Source organism: Saimiri boliviensis, chromosome 5 (assembly GCF_048565385.1).
Source record: "Saimiri boliviensis isolate mSaiBol1 chromosome 5, mSaiBol1.pri, whole genome shotgun sequence".
In the NCBI taxonomy this organism is placed as follows: domain Eukaryota; kingdom Metazoa; phylum Chordata; class Mammalia; order Primates; family Cebidae; genus Saimiri; species Saimiri boliviensis.
The window spans coordinates 131946082-131962581 of record NC_133453.1 but is presented as its reverse complement, the minus strand read 5'-3'; positions in this window follow the sequence as shown (position 1 = coordinate 131962581).

Genomic DNA, 16500 nt, shown 5'->3' with positions numbered 1-16500 from the left:
AGCCTATTCTCCTCCTCTGTCCTTGCTCACTCTCTTCTTTTTTACCTTTAGAGGAGTAACATCCTGGGGACAAGGCCACAATGGACTCCTTAACTGGTCTCCAGTCTAAGTCTCAGGCTGAGAATGCAAGGGAGACTTCAGGGGTTTCCCGTAACTAGCCTAGCTCACCCCAGGCAGGGAACTTTTGCAAAAGTCTGAACAATGTTCTGAGCTTGTTTTCTTAAGACATTAACAGGTCTGGTTGTACGGAATGCTTTTGGCTCAGTGTTCAGTGTGCCATGAAAGAGGAACTTGGCTACTCTGCATGCCCTTTGGGAACCGACCATGGCCATGTGAAATGATGGCTATCTCCCTGGGTTCTTGGCGATGGCTCACTGTGTGCCTGGCTTTGTGTTCTGTGATTTTCTTACATTAATTCATGGATGAGTTGGGGCTGTTTTTATTCCCATTTTACAGATGGTAAAAATGAGGTGCACAACAGTTAAGTACTTGTCCAAGTTTATTCAGCCAATCCATCTGGCACATCTCTGATACAAGTGGAGACAGGATTTGAACCTATCCCTGTCTGACTGCTGAGCTGTAGCTGTCAATCACATCATTACTCTTTCATTAGGTTTATTTAACAAGCTGGTATTATTCATCTATCAAACAGACACAGGGTTAGGTCCTAGGGACACTGCCATGGAATAAGTCACATGCCTGCAATCATTTCTCACAGGATACTGAGGAGACAGAAAGCTTTCTTGTACATTCTGCCATTGCCATCTTTGTGTCATCTGTGGGCCTGCCTTCGTGCTCTGCCAGACTCGGACCTTCCAGTCTCAACTACCTAAGCCTCCTGCCCTCATTCCATTCCGGGGCTGTCAGTTTGGTGTCATCGGCAGATGGGCTACAAGAAGAGCCTGTCTATGGGTGCAGGGCAAGAAGTGGAAGGAGAATGTGCCACAGAGTCAGAATCTGTTGGACAAATGATGAGACAGCAAACATGGTAAGGGTGACAGCTGGAAAATAGCAGTTAATAGCCCCTGCCCATGCTGTGCTGAGGGAGATGGCATGCCGAGTGACATCAGAATGGCTTGTGGAAATACTGCTCAGAGCTCACAGAAGCCATTGCAGGACACACAGCCTGGTGCACTTCCTTGTTGCTTTCACAAAGGCCACTTCTGTTGGAGACAGAATCTTTCCTGGATTTTTCCCAGTAGTGCATTTAGGATGTGTCATGCAGAGACATAGTTGAACCTGGTACCCACTTGGCCACGGCCCTTGCTAATAAACAATTGGCAAAAATGACTGCCAAAGACGCTGGGATTTGGGTGAGACTCCCAGCAGCTCGTGGTCTGCACTGCTATTACTTCTGAGGATAATTATAAAGATAACACCAGTTAAAATATCTAATGTTTTATTCAATATTTTGGTGAGTTTCAATTACTCCCAATTATAATTCAACAGCTTTTCTATTTAAAACAATGATTGCCCTTTGCAATGAGCTTTGAAGCAAAATAAATTGTTTGCCATTATTAGTCATTGTTCTGGCAGAGATTTTTTCCTCTACTCTTCCCCAACTGGATTGCCTTTCAATTTGGGGCTAACTAGTGTTATCTTTTAGTTAACCCTTTTCCTGCTCTCCCTATTAACAACCAAGCTAACTTAGATAGTGGAGAATGGAAAAAAAGTAGCTTTACTTACCCCTGAGACAATTATACTCATTAAAAATCAATGGGATCCAATTACTAGCAGCAGGACTCTGACTGAGTTTAAAATGTATTGAACATCTATCCCTAGCCAAGTGACAGCAGCAGATCACCAGAATCTGACAGCTGTGTCAGGAAAGAAGACACTTTCTCTGGCTTCTGTTACTGCATTCAAAGCCACCTCCCTTTCGTCATTACCGTCATCTTTCGTTTACTGTGTATTTCCCTTCTATGTTGAGTGTTATGTGCAAGGGAAGTTGTAAGGAGTAAGGATTACCCTTAGTGAGACAGAATTGTAATTAAAAAAAAGGCGTTAATGCCAGCAAAAATGTATGACTGTCATTTACAAAAAGCCGAAGCTAGAAGAAACAAGTCTAAACCTGAAGATACCCAATAGGGCTTGTGCAGCAGAATTCCATGACCCATTTTCATTGAATCTTGCCCTTGTCCTAGGAACTCAGAAATAATTGAGATCACATTTCCCTCACCCAGGAACTTGCCATGCAAACTATGGTCTGTGACTTGATTATAATCACCAAATTAACTATGTGGTTATCAATGGATTAAATATTGGTGTTACTCATAAACTCATAGAATAATAGAACTAGAGACTACTGTTGGCATTGGTGAAATACAGCACTCTTGATACTTTGTAATACCTAAGGTACATTTGTTACAACTGAATTGTAGCACACTCTTCAAGATACTTAAATTTCGTATAAAAACTTCTTTTCTTGGAACCATCTTTCTGAGTAAATTCGGTATTATCATGGACACTTACCTGCCCCATCCCACCCCCCGTCCCATCCCTTTAGTGAGGGGCAATGTTTCTATATGTCACTGTCTGCTCAGCAATGCTGAGTGTTGGCTTTTCATGTTGTCACTGTAAACCTCTGAGGAATATATTTTCATTCTGGTTATGGTCCATGCTAGTTCTCAATTCGGCGGCGTGAACTGCAGATTTTAATCGCTGTAAATGTCTTTGACCTTAGAGTGAAAAAAGTTTTTGAAAGAGAATACTGTTTCCTATATTCATTTTTTTTTCTTTTTTGCTTAATTTCTATAGAAATGGGCAAAAACAGTCTTTCTGGCTGATGAGCAGTAGAGAGAGCCAAATGGGGGACTCATGAACATAGTTTTGATTTCTGAATTAAGCAGTTGCATGGGAAATACTTGAGAAAAACTCTCTCAGTGAGAAACTCAGGGGCTTCAGTGTGTTCATATTAATCTTGGAGTACTTATTCAGCATCTGTTCAGATGTCAGATATGCAATGGGCATACAGATCTAGGACTCCAGGCAGAGAATGAACATCTAGAGATACAAGTTTGGGAAGCTCAGACATTAGAAGGCCCTGTCTCTAAAGAAATAAAAAATGATGAGACATGATCAACTCACCTTGAAACAGACTACATATAGGGAAGAACCAGATGGCTATGGAATAAGCTAGAGGGCACTGCAATATTAAGAGTTTAAGCCAAGGACTAGAGGTAAGGACAGCAGCCAGTGAGGAAGGAGGAAAACTAGGGTAGTGTGCACCGTTTCATAATCCCAGAGAAGTGATATTTCAAAATAACAAAGCAGTCTACTTGCAAATGCTACAAAATCATCCAGAAAAAGGACTGAGAAGTGACTTTTAAATTTTGTAATAGAAGGGTACTTGGTTTCAGTAAAGTGGCTGTGAGAAAGGTTTTATTGGCATGGGTTTCAAAGAAGGAAGACCAAGTATTCTTGAAACTCTTCCAGTGAAACTCTTCTGTGAGTAGAGAGAAGAAACATGGGCTGCAGGTATAAAGAATCAGAAGTCAAAATTTTATTTTATAATGTGTTGGTTTGCTTTAAGGCCGGAGAGAGTAGAGCACATTTGTCTGCTTATGGGATCCTCCAGGGAAAAAAGAAATTAATGCTGCTGGAGACAGTATCTAATTGCAAATTCCTTGAGAAAGAATGTACAGTTGCCATCACAAGCGAAGAATTCAGGACACTGGCTGGTAGTGAAAATCATTAATTCACAGGATTCTAGAATGTTTGTGCTAAGAGGGCATTAGCAGGCATCTGGTGAAATCCATCATTTGCTGATTCATTCCTTGAAGTAATAGCTTTTGAATATTTTTTATGCAAGCATGATTGAAGTAGGACCTGTGCCCTTAATACGTAAAAGTAGCCTCTTTTTTTATAAGCAAGAAAAATGTGCTTCAGACAGTATGGTATCTTGCATGACATAATGTACTTTGTGCAGCCAGAGCTGGAATGAAAATACATTGCGTCTCTACTGTCTGTCCATTGTTCTTTTCAGTTTTCCATCGAACCACTGAACTCAGAGCCTCATAATCTTTCTGTTTTTTTTTTTTTTTTTTTTTTTTTTTTTTGAGATGGAGTTTTGCTCTTGTTGACCAAGCTGGAGTGCAATGGCGCTATCTCAGCTCACTGCAAACTCTGATTCTCCTGCTTCAGCCTCCTAGGTAGCTGAGATTACAGGCATGGACCACCATACCTGGCTAATTTTTTGCATTTTTAGTAGAAACAGGCTTTCACTATATTAGCCAGGCTGGTCTCGAACTCCTGACCTCAGATAATCTGCCTGCCTTGGCCTCCAAAAGGACTGGGATTACAGGCATGAGCCATTGTTCCTGGCCAGAGCTTCATATTCTAATTTATTCCATTGGTATCCAAGACAATGAGAATTTATTGAACAAGTTTTACATTGGATTTACAAAAATAAATAAATAAATAAAGAAGACACCTATGAACACACATTCTCAATGGGGAGAATACTATGTACACATCAAAGAATTTTTGTGGAGATGGAGAAATAGTGTGTGAAATTTCCTGAGAACAAGACTCTCTTGTAACCAGCCTGGGCAGCACAGTGAGACTCCATTCCTACAACATTTTTTTAAAGACTTGGCCAGGAATGGTGGTGCATGCTTGTAGAACTAGCCACTTAGGAGGCTGAAGCAGGAGCTTCACTTGAGCCCAGCAGTTTGAGGTTACAATGAGTTATAATTGCACTGCCACGCTACAGTCTGGGTAACAAAGTGAGGTCTTGTGTCTAGAAAAATTAAACACACACACACACACACACACACACACACACACACACACACTGTTACATGAACATAAATAGTATGTTACATTTACATGGACCTAGTGGTTTAGGCTAAATGGTTGAGAATGAAGAGAGTCCATCCTGAGAAATGTCAAAGAGAAAAACGAAAACATTTTTATTATAAATATTTATTTTAAAAAGGCATAAATGTAACAACTTTAAAGAAAAAGCAGATGAACGAAAACAGCAGTTAAAAATATTAAAAAATTGGTCAGGTGTGTTGGCTCATGCCTGTAATCCCAGTACTTCGAGATGTCGAGGAAGGCAGATTACCTGAGGTTGGTAGTTTGAGACCAGCCTGACCAACATGGAGAAACCCCATCTCTACTAAAAATACAAAATGAAGGGAGGGCTTCTTGGGTGGAGTAGCATGAGAAAAACATGCCTGTAATCCCAGCTACTTGGGAGACTGAGGTAGGAGGCTTGCTTGAACCCAGGAGGCGGAGGTTGTGGTGAGCCAAGATTGCACCATTGCACTCCCGTCTGGGCAAGAAGAGTGAAACTCCATCTCAGAAAAAAAATTATATATGATATATACAATTATATATCATATATAATTTTCTTTTTTTTATATATAATTGTATATATCATATATAATTGTATCTTGCAATTGTATATGATATATAATTATATGTCATATATAATTGTATATGTTTTATATATATATGTTCAAGTTGCTCTTTTTTTTGGAAAGAGCTGCTGTATTTGAAAAGTCACAAGTCAGGTTGCTGAGATCCTTTCCTGAATCTCTTAATTTCTGAGAAGCAGATAATGTTGATCCTGCCTTAAGCATTAAATAAATCAAATCTATTCATATGATTGGTGTACTTCTCAGTCTATTTAATGTGGCCACAGGTGCTCGCCTGAATCGCTACGCTGACAGCTCCACAGCCACTTGCTTGCATATAAGTTGCTTGATCAATAGTCCACCCGCCCCTGGCTTCAAGTGCTTGGCTGTCCAATCCTGAAATAAATTCTGCTCTCTGTTTTCCAAATGTGGCATCTGCACCTAATTTCTTTAGTCTTCTGCCAAGAAATGCATAGAAGAGGCCCTTCTGAGCCTAGCCAACCCACAGAGTTAAGGGAAATAATAATACATCGTTGTTTTAAGCCACAGTGCTTTGGGGGTGTTTCTCAACCAACGGTGATTTTCCTCCCTGGAGGGCATTTGAAAATTGGAGACATTTTTGGCTATCATACTAGGTGGGAATAGTGCTACTGTCTTCTAGTAGGTGGAGGCCAGGAAGGCGGCTGAAGATCCTGCTAATGTAATGCACAGAACAGCGCCTCAAGGCACAGAGTTACTGGGCTGTGAATGTTAATAGTGCCAAGGCTAAGAAACCTTATAATTAATAATCACAACTACTTGGTTTGAAACTTATACTATAATTGAATGTAAAAAGTCCACTTATCAGATTTTGATTACCTCATGAACACTTCTGCCTCAGTTTCTTTGTCACAGCCAAACTCACTCTCATTAGAAGTAAATAAATGCTTGTTAAAATGCAGATTCGTGGGTGCTGGCAACTGTTTATTGACTCAGCCTCACTAGAGATACAGCCCAGAATCTACACTTTCAAAAAGAGTTTTGTGTTAAATATTGAAATGTGAAGGTCCCTTGCCCTATTCTGAAAGTCCTTCCAGTTTTCTGTTTTCCCAAACTCTATAAAGCCCTATTTAAATCTCTCATCCAAAGGAGACTTTTCTGGCATTTCTGTCCTCTGGCTGTGGTAAAATACTAACATATTACATGCTGCTAATTTCTTTTTTGGCATTTAGTTACATTTTTAGGTCTATTAATCTGGTATGGTTGTAAACTCCTCAAGGTCAAATCCAAATTGCATACTACTTTAAGACTACCCAGAGGCCAAGCATAGTGCCTTTTATGAAGTAGATGGATGTTGACTATATCCAATATTTATTTTCGTGAAACAATGCTGCAATTTTATACTAGATGTTTCCTAGAGACACTGGAATTTTATAAAATTCAGGTAGGAAGTGTCTTGCTGATGTTAATCATACATGATCCCTCAAATGGTGAATCAGCAGTGCTCAACTTTGTAGACTCAGCAAGGATAAATCGGAAAAGGCAGCTGGCTCACCAACAGCTCAGATGAGCATTCCCTACCTCACCCCTCAAACTCTGATTCATTAGCTAACCATCCTTTTCACACACAAAACCTGAGCTGTTAGTCCATTAGAACAAGTCTCATCCAGCAACCTGCATTCTCCCAACAGGAGAAAAATTATATATATTAAAAAAAAATACCATGAAAGCAGGAACTAGAATGGCTAGTTCAATTGAGTTAGAGATTGGTAAGGGTGTGAGGGAAACTGTGGAAGCCAGATTAGGGAGAGGCGAGCTGCGGCTATGCTGCAGAAGTCATGCATACCAGATCAGGAAGGACGCTGTATAATCCATCAAAAGTTCCTAAAGTGGTGACGTGGTCACAGCTGGGCTTCAGAGGGATTAATCTGCCATTCATGTGCAGGATGAGTTGATGACAGACAGAATTGGCAGGCCAGGACACATTTAAAAGGCGAGTAGAAGGGGTGACATTAGCAAAAATGGAAGAGTAAGGATCTTCAATAATCCTGTCCTCCACCAAAGCAAGAACACTGGCAATAATGGACAGAATCTGCTTTTTTAAAACTCTGAAAATTAAACCAAAGGTTTACAGCAATTTTGGAGGCTTTGGTAAAGAAAAAGTGGTTGAATGTCTATAAGAACAAGTTTTGTAAAAAAGATAAAAATAAAGAAGTTCTGTGGCTTCACTTGCCTCATACTCCTCTGCCCAGCTGCACGGTAGCCTTGAAGACCAAGAGCCTGTAAAACAGTATAAACCAGAAAATCCAGCAGCCAGGGAGAAGAAAAGGCCTGGAGCTCCTTCAAAGCCCCATTCCCCCAAACTGTCATTATTGGACTCATTTGATAGATGCCTGGAAGATCACACTCACAATCACACACACTTTATGTACCCTAACTCACAATCTGTTTGTTGCAAACAATTTTTCCCAAAGGCATTTATCAAAAATAGTCAGAGGCAAATATTCACCTCATGGTTACCTGAGGTATCACAGTGGGACCGACAATAGGGTAACCAAAAAGCTAAAAAGGAAAGGCTGGGGATGAGATATTCATAGGGCTTTTGAAAAGATTCAGAATATTCCTGGGAATCTAGAAGACAGTACTTATGTTTAAGGCATGTGTTTATGCCCGCTACTGGATAGCTGCTCAGAAAAGCCTTAAAATGATGTTAATTTCTTGCCACTTGCTAACCATGAGACTTTCAGCAACGAGGAAATGAAGTCAAGAGTAGGGTTGTAAATTGCCTGGCAGAGTGCTGAAGGCATGCTGACACACACACACACACACACACACACACACACACACCCCACCACTCCCCCTCCCCCCTCCCCTCTACCGCTCCCCCCCACCCCCCGCAACCTCTGAAGGCTGATTCATTTAGGATCTTTAAGAAAATATTTGCTCAATCATTAGCTCATCTCTAAGTTAACTAAGGAGAGATGTCAGTGACAAAACGTAGTAAAGGTTTCAGACCTTATAGAATCACCTCAGAAAAGTCATTAAACAAACAACAAAAATCAAGAAAGTATCCTTGAGGAATCCCAATCCCAGCCATTGGGCTTACTAAACAAAGCTATTTTAAATGTGTCTAGAGAACTAAAAGAAACTGTATCTAAAGTCCTGAAGAAGACTGTGAGTACAATGTCTTACAAAATACAGACTATCAGTAAAAACAAAGTATTTAAAAATTATAAAATAGAAATTCTGAAGTTAAGAAGCACAATAACTGAATTAAAGTATTATCAGAGGAGCTGAATAGAAGATTTCACCTAGCAGAGGAAAGAATCAGCAAACTTGAAGATAGTTCATATGAAGTTATTTAGTCTGAGAGAAGAAATAAAAAAGAATAAAGAAAGTGAACTGAGGCTGAGACTGTAAAAACATCATCAAGTATACCAACACAGAAATAAAGGGTGTTCTAAAAGGAGAGGAAAAAGAAGGAAAGGGATCGACAGTGTAGCCGAAGAAATGATGAGTGAAATATCACAAATTTGATGAAAAACATAAATACGTATCCAAGAATCTTAACAGACGAGAATATATTTTAAAAGATCTACACCTAGGCACATTATAATAAAACTGTCAAAGACAGAAAATCTTGCAAACATCCAGAGAGAAACAAGCGATTCATTCCATACAAGAGACGCTTAGTAACATGAAGAGATAATTTATAGTGACAAATTATGAAGTTCAAAAAAAACATAGTCTAAGTGGTAGAAAAAAGCTATCAAGCAAGAATTTTAGACCTAGCAAATCTATTCATAAAAAATAAAATAAGAAATTTTCAGGGAAAATTTTTTGTGAATAGATTTGCTAGGTCTAAAATTCTAAAATTTTCAGGGAAAATAAAAAAAAAAACTGAGAGAATTTGTCATTAGCAGATCTACACTACAAGAAATATAAATCAATATAAAGAAGAATACTGGTAGAGGTAACTACATAGGTAATTATAAGGGATAGATTTTACTATATATTTAAAGTTTGTACCCTTTTTAAACCTCCTTTTAAATTTTAAATACAACAGTGTAAAGCAATCATTATCGATCTTGGTTGCTAATCATTCAATGTATAAAGATGAACATTCTATGACAATGGTGCACAAAAGAGATGGGAGGAATGGCACTATTTAGAAGCAAAGTTTTGCTGTACTATTGAAATTAAGTTGGTATTAATCCACATTTGATTGGTATAAATTAAGATGTAAATGATAATCTCCAGGGAAACTACTGAGAAGGTAACTCAAAAACAGAGTAAAGAAAATGACAAAGGAATTAAAATGATATATTAGAAAATGTTTATTTAACTTAAAAGAAGACAACATTGGGGAAAAAAGAGATAATAAAGAAAAAGGGCAAATAGAAAACAATAGCATCATGGCAAACAGCAAACAAATAGCAAACAAAATGTCTTCCTATTCAGTAATTATATTAAATGTAAATAGATTAAACAATCCCCTTAAAAGACAAAGATAGAAATAATGGATTTTAAAAAATCACACACACGCGCGTGCACACACACGCACCCTTATTCAAGGCTGTGCTGCCTAAAGAGATTCATTTTAGATTCAACATCACAAATGGGTTGAAAATGAAATTTTGGAAAAATATAATTATGGAATAAAATTACGGCAATATGATGCAGTAATCCAATGTGATCTTGAGTGATTGCACTAATATCAGGCAAAATAGACTTTTAGAGAAAAACTGTTACTAGAAGTCAAGGAATTTGGTTTATAATGATAAAAGGATCAATACGTAACAATGCAAAATAATTATAAACAAATATGCACTTGTGAACAGACTCCAAAATAGAGGAAGGGAAAACTCACACAATTATTTATAAAATAGATAATTCAACTGGTTTGGTTGGCAGGAAGAAATAGATAATTCTACTAGTATAGTTGGAGACTTTAACACTCTATTTTCAATACTTAGGAAAAAAAGTAGACACAGAGCAAGAAAATATAATTGAAAATGGCTATAAAGAAACTAGATCTGAAGACCGCTGTAGAACATGCCATTTGACAACCACAGAAAGCACATTCTTCTTGTACATGCATACAAAGCATTCTGTACGATAGACCATATGTTAAGCCATCAGACAAGTCTCAGTAATGTAAAAGGGTTGTTACATGCATTCTTAGACCGCAGTGAAACAATAACCAAAAAAAACCCATGAAACCCATACATTTTTGGAAATAAAACAACACACTTCTGAATAACATGAGGGTCAATGAGAAATCACAGGGAACTTCTGAAACACTTTGAGCTGAATAAAAGCAAAACCACAGTATACGGTGCAGTAAAAGCAGTGCTTATGGAAAAGCTGATATATGCAAATGTCTATACTTGAGAAGAAACAATGTCAAACATTCAATATTTAGAACTAGGGAAAGAAGAATAACCCTAAAACATGCAGAATAATTGACATAATAAAGATAAAAATGGAGATAAATGAAACAGAATAGAAAAACAATAGAGAGACTCAATAAAACACTGATTCCCCTTTATAGAGCTTTATAAAGCTACAGCGTGAATGAAATTTGAAAACATTCTGCTAAGTGAAAGAAGCCAGACACAAAAGTCTACATCTTTTATGATTGTTTAATATGAAAAGTCCAGAATATACAAATGACAGAGACAAAAAGGGAGGGGCATGGGCTTTTTTTTTTAGAGTGATGAAAATGTTTTACATTTAAATAGTGATGATTGTACAACACTGTTGATATACAAGACCTACTGTATTATACTCTTGAAAGCTGCAAATTTTATGCTATGTGAATTATATCTCAATTAAAAATAAATGATTGCAGCAAATCTGCATTTATTTCAGTGGCAAAAGAAATGGAGACAAACAGAGCTCACAAATTCCCTTCAAATGACTGAAAATAGTTGATTTTCTATATGCTTCTGTAGCGAACACTGTAGTGCATAATTTATTCAAAGTATTTTCAGCTACCTGATGGGCAGAGTTGACAGTAATTAGAACCAGAAGCAACTGGGGTTCGGGACTAAAGACGGCATTAAAGCAGATGGCAGATAGAAGGAAGAGGTTTCTGCAGTACAGCCTTGGGATAAATAAACCACTCTCTAGCTTGCTAGGAAGTAGACAGCTGACATGTAGGTAAAGAGAAGCGAATGGAACTAACTCAATGTGTTCTGTTATACTCTGGCATAAAATTATTACAGGCTATATAATCCTGAATCTGAATTGGCAAGGGCGTTGGAAAATGCCAGTGAGGACTCTTGGGGAGTTTTTCCTTAGCCAGGCCAAATCAGGTAAGTCAGTCATCTCCAGAGAAGATGCTGAAGTCAAGAGGAAGCCTTTATTTTATTTTGTTTTATTTTCTTTCATTGTATTGTTTTATTTTATTTTTCAATTAAAAGTTCAAGTATTCTAGGGATATGGATGCGTTCAAGAGATTCCAATGAAAATAGCTATTGATAGACTCAAAATTCCGTTTGGGAAATGCTATCCCAAGGTAATAGTGCCTGGTTAAGCCTCTTCTGCTTAGAAATGGGATAAGTGTGTGTTTTTTGTTTTAAATTTTAGCAACATCACAGTTTATGTTGAGGGGGGTAAATAGCTTGGAAATCATCCAAGTTCTCCACAAAAGGGAACCAACCAAGCCAACTGTCTCACAAATGGTGCCTCCTTTAAACATATTAAAATGGTAATAGGTTTCAATTTCAATACATGTAAAGCTATAAGTCTTGAAATGAATTAACAAAACAGAAAATTTTGTGTCAACTAAATACACTGTAAATATTTAAAAACACTGTATGCACGTGTATTAAGAAAATAAAGAGGATTTGGAGAGAAGGGACAAACATACTTGCTAGATTCTCTGTCAATTATTTTTATACAGTTATGGGAAGACTGTGAAGGTGATAATATCCCAGTTTTACAGGCAAAAATTAATATAAAGAACATTTAAACATAATTTCTTCAGGGACATTCAACTGATAAGAGGTAGAGACAAGATTCAAACAGAGGCCCCTTGACTTCTGAATTTATTGATCCATAACCCAGTGAAATATAATTTAATGATATTGCTATTTTTTTCTTGGGTTACCAATTCACTGAAGTCTGAATGTGGTGAGATATCAGTAGGAAATGTTTCTGTTTTTTTCTACCTACTGCCGTCATGTTAAATCTCTCTTTTCCATCTCTTAATGATGGCAGTTCTGATAGGTCTCTATCATTTGCTATCATTAAAAAGTCCAGTCTAACCCAATTTCATCTAGTTTTAAACCCCAGCCTGATGCCCTCCTTAAATGTTTATTATTTTTATTTTATCTTATATCTACCAAGCTTCAGGACACAGAATTTGTAGCCCAAGAGAGAGTTGATGACTGGCCTGTAGGACGTTTTCTCCATTCTTCTGTCTTCTGGTTCCAGTTCCTGTGATGTAAGCTTGGGAGCAGGGAGCATGAGAGAGGAAAGAAATAAGCTTCTGTAACCAGCATCCTGTTGGTGATACTATTTGGCTCTTTCAGCTTCTTTGTCAAATGATGCAGATATCCAAATGTTGGTTCTCTCATGGGGTGCTTGTGTGGGTTATCCATGGGTCCATGGAGACATCCCTACTGTTAAGATGTCCTAATTGGGAGATCTGCCCTAGTTTCACCTCCTGAAGCTCACCGATCTTCTCCCCCTGTCTCCTCAGCTTCTTCCCGAGGAGTCTACCTAATTGGCCCTCGTTGCTATATTCTTTTGCCCTGTGTGGCGGCTTTCTTGGGTGGTATACCAGCAAGCTAGCTGAAGTCCAGCTGCTTCACAGACATTCATTTGGTCTGCTCATTGGAAACTCAGGCCTCCTTGCCATGGCAAACAGTGTGAGCCCAGGCATCCCTGGTGCCACACTTCCTGATTCTGCTGCCTCTCTCGTATTCCTTTTGTGCTTCTGTTCAAATAGGTTGAGAGAAAAATCAGCAGGTTCACTACATAAGCACTATTCCAGTCGAAAACAAGAAGCAGTTCTCCCTTTCCTGTATCACTAATCTGATTTCTATGAATTGTTCTTTTGGATATCCTCTCGCCTTTCTTGGCATGCTTGAAAGAAGCGTCCCTTCTCCTATGGTGGGGGAGGAAATGGGCGCACTAACTCTCCCAGGCTAATGAGTCACATCTCTGAAGTTACATCTCCACTTCTTCCCTCCTACCTCCTCCCTCCCTAGTCTTAACTCAGAGTCAGACTTGAGTGGTCGTGGTGGCTCAGTTATACTGACATAGTGGAACAACACCCCCCACTGCCACCATCACTCACTTTAAAGCCTGGAAGAGGTGTCTGTCCTCTGTAAACTTAGATCTCACTTTTGAGTGTAGAATACTTGACTCTTGTATGTCAGCTTTGTATCCAGGTCCAAAGTAATACAGCCCCCTCAGCTTCCAATTACATGTGTTAGGTCACCAAAGTGCAAAGTAATGCTTACAAAAGATGACACAGGTCCAGTTATATGGTACATTAGCACTTTGGGGGGGTTCCATAATATTCCCTGATGCCTAAAACATACTATGAAAATAGAAAATAGTAAATCAAAATAATATAACATTGAAAATTATGTATCTGAAATTGAAGGAGGAAAGTTAAGAGAAGCATAACATTTGCTATAGATTAAGAAGTTAAGTGAGAGTATGAATAGAGAAAAATAAATACTATCTTTGATTTTGTACCCAAATTAGCAGGAAGAGCTCTGATCTGCAGATTGGGTAATATCAACAGGCTTTGCAATCAGTTGTATAAGTTAAACTAAAATCCTTCACTAATAGAGATTAAGAAACTTCAAATATCTGTTCGCTAATCCTGTTTATAGTTCTAAATATTAGTTAGAATTACCATACTTTGGGGCAAACTCACTTTTCTAGGCAGATTTAATTCATTACGTCCCCTTTGGAATATACCAACTAACTGGTCCAGTCACCAACCCTAAGCTTGTTGGCAATTTCCTGCTTCTCTAGTTTTTCTCATGCTACTCTACCCAAGAAGCCCTCCCTTTATTAGCTCACAAAATCCCACCCATTGCTGGAGAGTCAAATAAAAACTCACCTTCTGCTGTGGGAAATCCTCTATCCTGCACTTCTCTCTGGAAAAGATACTGCCTTGAGTTGTTACTGAGTTTTTCTTTAGAATGTCTCTGTATGCCCCTGGGTATCTGATGTTGTATTCTCTAAAGTGACCTTGTTTGTTTTATATTTTTTTGTTTGGCAGAGGAGGGAAGAGTTCAAATGTTCTTACCTTGAGGATTGTCTAAAAAGTTAACAAAAGCATGTGCTGGATCATCTGAATGACCCACAACTGATTGTCCAAGCAAGTTTACCCGTGGCACTGTAATTTCATTGGCAATTTCACAGGTATACTTGGTTGGACAATGAATTGTGGGTGGTTAGTTATTTGTTGGTCATTCATTGGCATCAGGAGTCCTCCAGTTATGCCACAGCAGAAATTAGCTAAATACATAAATAACAGGTGTGTTCCAAGTGAAAGACAAATGATTTAATGAATGCTATAGAAAGGGTAGTTTTTCTATAGAAAAAATTATGAGAACATGAATGGCTTTATGGCTCAATGATATGGCAGGAATGATTAAAAAAGTTTTACACAGTGGCCTTCAATGTGACATTCACATTGAAAACATAATATGAGTTTTAATAAAGTGACTCCATCCATCTCACCAAATTAGTATTGTTGATGAAATGTTATTACTTTTTGTAGTTTTGTTTGGATTTAATCAGCAAATTTGATTTGGTTTTATAGTTTTATAAGTGCCATAAATGTCAGGTATTTATACATAATTTCAGGTTTGCACATATTTAAGTACCCTTTGTGTTATACTATAACATAGGATTGCATATCACTCCTGAGGAATTTGAAAATTTTTTTAAAAAGGGATGTGCAAAGCTATTTAGTTTTGAAAAATTGTGGCTCAGCCTTGAATGTTAGTCATTTGTTCATACAAATACATCCTTTTCTCAACATTGACGTCCATTCTTAGAGATCAGAGATTATATCTATTTTCTATATCTCTCAAAGCAGCTAACTGAGTATCTTAGACATATCATGGCTTAATAAAATGTGTGGATGATTCTAATTGTTCTGATGTACTCTTTCTGAAAGTTTATACTCTCAGAACCCCTGTTTTTTTAATATGTAACATAAGACCGATCCATTAATATTTAGCTTTTAAGTTTTCTGTGTACTTCAACATTCTAAACAGTTTTCAAGAAAAGCAGATTACATACATGCTAAGGATAAATCTGATTATGCGAACTATTTTATGCAAAATTAATGACTTAACTAGTGATTGTACCTTGTTTGAAGGAAGCATGGGTCCACATATTCTGTTTTTTAAAGGGGGCATTAAGTTATGAGGCTCCATGCTGATGACAATGAGATACGGCTACATACACTATAGTTTCTCTTGTGCCTTTTTCTTCATTCAAGGGAATGAGACATTCTGTTTTCCTGGAGACTGGCAAAAATGGAAAGTGGTTGATTTTCTTTTCTCCTTGTAAGTTTCCCAAGAGAGCCAATTGTCAAACCAATAGAGAAAGCAAATATACTCTATAAATTGTAAGTATAGTTAGGCAGATAAAATTAATCTCAGCCAAGAACAATGTGATTATGTAGAACTTCAACACAAATAAAACCGGAAACCTCAGCAAAAGACTTGGGAGATACAGACTCACCAACATCTCAGCAGTTAACACAATCTGACAGATGGGCTGTTTTTGAAATTTGTATATTCTTGACCAAATTACTCAGTTCCTGATTTATTTATCAAAAATACTCAACCCAGTTAATCTAGATGGTTGTTTTTCTTTCATTTGGACTTAATTTAATCTTTTATTTCCGTAGGTTTTGGGAAACAAGTGGTATTTGGTTACATGAGTAAGTTCTTTTAGTGGTGGTGTGTGAGATTTTGGGGCACCCATCACCCGAGCAGGGTACACTGAACCCCATTTGTAGTCTTTTATTCTTCATCAGTGGGACATTAATAATCAGAGAGCTCTGAGTTAAAATCACAGGTCCATGAACTGTAAGTGTGTTAATCCTGGGCCGTTTCATAAACTTTACTTAAGATCAATTTCTTCATCTGTGAGGCAACAACAT